This window comes from Scomber scombrus, chromosome 3, assembly GCF_963691925.1.
Source record: "Scomber scombrus chromosome 3, fScoSco1.1, whole genome shotgun sequence".
Classification (NCBI taxonomy): Eukaryota; Metazoa; Chordata; class Actinopteri; order Scombriformes; family Scombridae; genus Scomber; species Scomber scombrus.
The window spans coordinates 18,914,549-18,920,548 of NC_084972.1; positions in this window are offsets into that span (position 1 = coordinate 18,914,549).

Below are 6,000 nucleotides of genomic sequence, written 5' to 3' on the forward strand. Positions count from 1 at the left end.
CTGACTTGTTAAGGCAAAATCCATCTGCCTTAAAGAGGTGTCTGCGTTCCCAAAAAATGTTGAAATCGTCAATAAAATTCACTGATTGAGCGGCACACATATCTTTGAGCCAACTGTTGAGCATCACCAGCCTGCTGAATCTCTCGTCTCCTCGCCAAACTGTCGGTAGAGGTCCACTGATAAACACCTCAGTATTCAGACATTGAACTTTGTTCAGCAGATCAATAAAATCCTGTTTCAATACCTCTGATTGTTGCTTGACAACATCAAGGGCTCCTGTGTGTATGATGAGAGATTTCACTGTTGGATGCACAGCAGTGATATTCAGAATTTTTTCTGAGATATCAAACACCATGTCGTTGGAAAACAGAGTACTTTTTTGTTGTTTTTGTTTTTGTGTTTTTGTTGCTGCAAAAGGGTTTTATCTCATTCACAGCTCCGTCACCCACTATCAGCGTTTGAGGCCCAGTGGTTAGCTCTTTCTGCAGCCTTGTAGTATATGATTTATGTTCATTTATTTTTTAATTTGTAAATTATTTGGGAATTTCAGTGAGCTGCAACATGAGGTAGCCACTTCACACTGACTAAAAAACCCTAATTTGATTGCTTTTCTGCTAATTTAGAGGTTTTAGATTTTTTTTTCCATGTCTGGTCTACATTTTTTTTGAGAGGATGGCATCAAGGAAGAGTTCATTCAGTACATCACAAAAAAACAGAGAAATACTTTGCTCCCTAAAATGCCAAGACTATGGAGTCACTGTCTGCTAAATTAAAACATCTGCTGGGCACTGTTTGTCAAGCCAAGCAAGTTACAATTTATTGCATCACTTAAGGGGAAAATCTGTACAAGAAGGTAAACAAAATTGAGGACAGGTCCAGGCGTAATAAGGCTAATAAACCTACCATCCTACCATCACGCTCAGAAGGAAATGATCTGGTAGGTTACCTGCAAAAAATGCTCCTATTCTGGATTCTGGGACTGAAGACATCCCCAAATGGCTTACTTGCTTACAGGCAGAGCCCACCGCATCTGCTCCAACAACTGAGACTGAGAACCATGATCTTCAGGTTACTGTGTTACCCCAACTGCCAAGCTATACTCTATGGTCATGAATCTCATTAGATGAGTACATGTTGACTTTAAAGGAGTACCCCATTTTTATATGTATTTATTAATTTATATTATAGTTTTGTCTTATTATTTCTTAAATCTCCAATATATGATATAATGATATATTTCTCACAGTAGTTATCTACAGGGATTTTGGGACATAGGAGTCACTATATACTTCCTATCACCTTGTGCCATATATTGTAGGCTAAAACCAGTAAAGCAGTTAATAATAATAATAATAATAATAATAATAATAATAATAATAATAATAATAATAATAATAATAATAATAATAATAATAATAATAATAATAATAATAATAATAAGTCCATTTTTATATCAGTATGTCAATATTAACCTTCATAGTAACTCTTCTCATGATGTCTGGACATCCAGCTTTCATTGATTCAGCTTTCCTCAAACCATTGAGATAACGGTTTAATATTATAGCGAATGAAATTAAGTTACGCAACCCTTGTGTGATTAGATTACACATTCAGATATATATTCAAATATAAATTCAACAAAACTCTTACTTCACAATATAAAAACATTCAATATGACTATTGTTTAATAATACAAGAAAACTTTAACCTGAAATTCTTTAAACATTATATTTCTACATTCCTATTACTTTACAAAACTTCATTTGTTCAACACAACTTCTTATTTCATTTAACTATTAAAATGTGATTGTCTATGAAGTTAATAGATCAAAATTCTCGTGATTTTAAAATATTACAATTGCATAGTTACTGTATAATCAAATTTCAAGACCTTGCCACTTGAGGGCAGTATTGTCACATGTAGTAAAAAGCTAAAAACTCAAAATGTAATATCTCCTCAGCAGATTCCCATATAACTATGAAAGTAATACCATTCTTTGTCTACTTACATGACAGATAACATTACGTTACTTGCATAATGATTAGACATTTGCATGAACTTCAGATTTGTCTCAGATTTGCAGGGTGACTCCTGGAATGTGAGTTTGCGGCTTGGTGTTTAGAGAAGAGAAAGGAGTTTCTGTCAATGTGTTGAGTTATCAGTCTTTTCTCTTCGTTCAAATGACCCCAGAGATAATTTAGGCTTTTAGTTCAGGCTATAGTTTAAGGTATTGGTTATAAATAGTCTCTCAGGTCTATTCAATCTGTATTTTGTCACAGTGTTCAACTTTTGGCCGGTTATCCTCTTAACAGTTACCCTCATGGCACAAAGGTCAGTTTGGGGTTCAGGGCAGGCGGGGAGTTCTGGTCCTCTGAAATGATGCGAACGCGGAAGTAACTTAAAACTGCATTCTATCAAAAGGCCACCAGGAGGCGACCGTTTTGGTGTCAAAAGGACTTCCGTCTCTATACAAGTCAATGGAGAACACCAACTTCTGACCTCAGTAAACGTTTTCAAAATGTGTTTATGGTCTCAATCGCTAGTTTAAAGCCTTCTTCAATGCAGTATGATGTTCATTTGTGAAATGTTGGCCTCCCTGATTGTATTATTTGACGATAAAGCAGGGTATGCATTAGGGCGTGGCTACGTCGTGATTGACAGATTGATTGGTTCACAGGTTCAGGAGGGCGCCTCTTGCTCCTCCTGATGCCCATATAAGTAGAATCCGTGTTTTTTTTTACCCGGCATGCACCGGAAATTTTCAAGATGGCGCTGCCCAGATCCGAAACTATTCGCTTCCAAGCATCAGTCCACAAACCACGGATCACGGATGTTACGCCCATTTTATATACAGTCTATGGTTCAGGTTCAGGTATTTAACCATGTCTCTGTGGCACTGACTCACACCTCAACTTGAAATTAAAGAAGATGTTTCATCTGTGGAATTACAGTGAAGCTGTAGTGTCCAGTCTTATTTTGGCAAACTATTTCTATATATTTAAGGTCAAGAAACTTGCTTTGACCACCTAACGATATTCATACCAATCAAGCTAAGTTGAAATTGAGGTTGAAATCACTCCTACATGCAGTATTTGATACATAAACAGAAATATCAGTTTTAACACGAGTAAGAAAAATACTAAAATTACAATTTTACCCTTGTCAGCAATTCAAAAATGTTCATCTAGTTAGATAAAAATAAATATCACATGTAAACCAAACAAGGTTGTCAGAGGTTTGATAAACACAAGTGCAGTAAAAGTTTTACTAACAAAGAAGAGGAAAAAATGGTATGCACACTCACCTCTTGTCATCTCCTGAAGCATCTTGAGCAAAAGCATCTCCTAATGGATTTGCTTCTGACTTTGTTTCAACTTTTTCCATTTCAAAATACTCGTCTTCAGTTCAGTGGTAGGCTAATGTCTGTCTATGTATCCTCTGACAGAGGGGCTTGCAACCGTCTGTCTATGTATCCTCTGACAGAGGGGCTTGCAACCAGTGAAGAAAAGGTGCAAGATATTGGACAAATCATTATACTGGTTGTTAATCTTTGGCAACCTCTTTCAAAATGAGGCTATACAGGGGTACTAGAGTTCAAAGAAACACAGCTGTCTTTTGACTTCACAAGACAAGTTTTATTTTCAGATAATTTCATTTTATGATTAATTTATACAAACTCACAATCTTTGAATTGTACTTGTACTGTATGTTGGTACTTTTAAGTTAACCCTTAAAATATTTTTCTTAAATATTCAACATGCATTGTGAGGAGGTGACTAACCTAAAAAGAAAAGTTTTCTTTTTTGCTTGCAATGAGTCTTTTCTGTAACTTACATATTTTATTAATATATAGAATGATTTATAATTGTGCCCCTAACAAAGATTACATAATATATAAAACATTTTCTCAAAGCTAGTTTACACTAATATTTGTGTTAATTAACCCACCACTTGTCAACTGAAAAACACTGGCGTGGGTTTACAGGTCCTACAATAAAACAGCATAGGCATAACAAAATTACATGTGTCAAACAATGTGTCATTATTTGATGAATAATCAAAACAGTATATATAAATGTGAAGGTTTTCCAGGTCATGGTGTATTCATAAGAGCTGAGTAATTGGACAATTGTTAATGTTTAAATAATAGAGTGTGTGTGTTTGTTGAGTATAGAGGTTGAGAGAAAGCTCTTATACAGATATTTAGCTCCCTCTAGTGCTTACAGACATACAGTTCTTGATTTTAGTTTGTTTAGAAAAACAGCCAGGACGAGAGGGAATTAACCAGGGGGATTCACTGAAAGCCGAGTTCTCTATGACCACACTGAGCCGCTCCACTAGAGTAGTGCACCTCAGTGGTGGTAATGAGGGATGATGGGCAATCACTGCTCTTGAGGGATCAGTGTCATTTAAAATTATACATTTATTTTAAAAAGTAATGCAGTTGCTTTAATTTTTCCCTAGTCAGTAATTTGAAGCATTTCACATGATTTTACGTACACATAATAAGCATTTAATGGTTTCCATTCTAAGTTGCAGATAAATGACACATGATAAGTTCAGATTTAAATGTAATTTTTTCTGGAAAAAATAAAATATAGCTTCACCACAATTATAGTCAGCGTGCAAGAAGCTTTAAAACACAGTCTAATAAAATGTGAAAAACAAAATCATACTTGTTTTCTTCTGTTGGTAATTAGTCAAACACTGTTTGGATTGTGTTGGAGAGTATTTATATAATGTGCCATGATTACAACAAGGTTTTAAGATAGAGTTCCTCCACTCATAAACAGTTTTTCAAGGTTCTTGGCAGGTTGGTTGTTCCAAATATCTTGGAGAAGTTGCCACAGGTCTTCTATGGATTCATGTGTCTCAGTTGCTTCTGTCTCTTCGTGTAATCCCAGACTGACTCCATAATGTAGATATCAGTCCATTGTGGGGGCTGCACCATCTGTTGTGGGACTTATTTTTCTTCTTGTCACTGAAGATAGTTATTTATGACTCTGACTATATGATTGGGGTCATTGTCATGCTGCAGAATAAATTTGGCACCAATCAGAGGCCTTCCTCGTAGTGTTGTATAATGAATAAGAATCTACACATCAAAAGTGCCTAAAACTTTTGCACGACTGTTTATATACAGTTGCAAGAAAAAGTATGTGAACCCTTTGAGATTACTTGGATTTCTGCATAAATTTGGCATAAAATGTGTTCTGATCTTCATCTAAGTCACAACAATAGACAAACACAGTCTGCTTAAACTAATACTGCACAAAAAATTATATGTTTTAATTTTTTTATTGAACACAACATGTAAACATTCACAGTGCAGGGTGGAAAAAGTATGTGAACCCCTAGGCTAATGACTTCTCCAAGAGGTAATTGGAGCCAGGAGTCAGCCAACCTTGAGTCCAATCAATGTGATGAGATTGCAGGTGTTGGTTAAAGCTGCCCTGCCCTATAAAAACACACACCAGTTTTGAGTTAGCTGTTCTCAAGAAGCATTGCCTGATGTGAACCATGCCTCGCACAAAAGAGCTCTCAGAAGACCTACGAACAAGAATTGTTGACTTACATGAAGCCGGAAAGGGTTACAAAAGTATCTCTAAAAGCCTTGATGTTCATGTGTCTACGGTAAGACAGATTGTCTACAAATGGAGAAAGTTCAGCACTGTTGCTACTCTCCCTAGGCGTGGTCGTCCTGTAAAGATGACCGCAAGAGCACAGCGCAGAATGCTCAATGAGGTGAAAAAGAATCCTAGAGTGTCAGCTAAGGACTTACAAAGATCTCTGGCACATGCTAACATTTCTGTTGACGAATCTACAATAAGGAAAACATTAAACAAGAATGGAGTTCATGGGAGGACACCACGGAGGAAGCCACTGCTGTCAAAGAAAAACATTGCTGCACGTTTGAAGTTTGCAAAAGAGCACCTGGATGTTCCACAGAACTACTGGCAAAATATGCTGTGGACAGATGAATCCAAAATTGAGTTGTT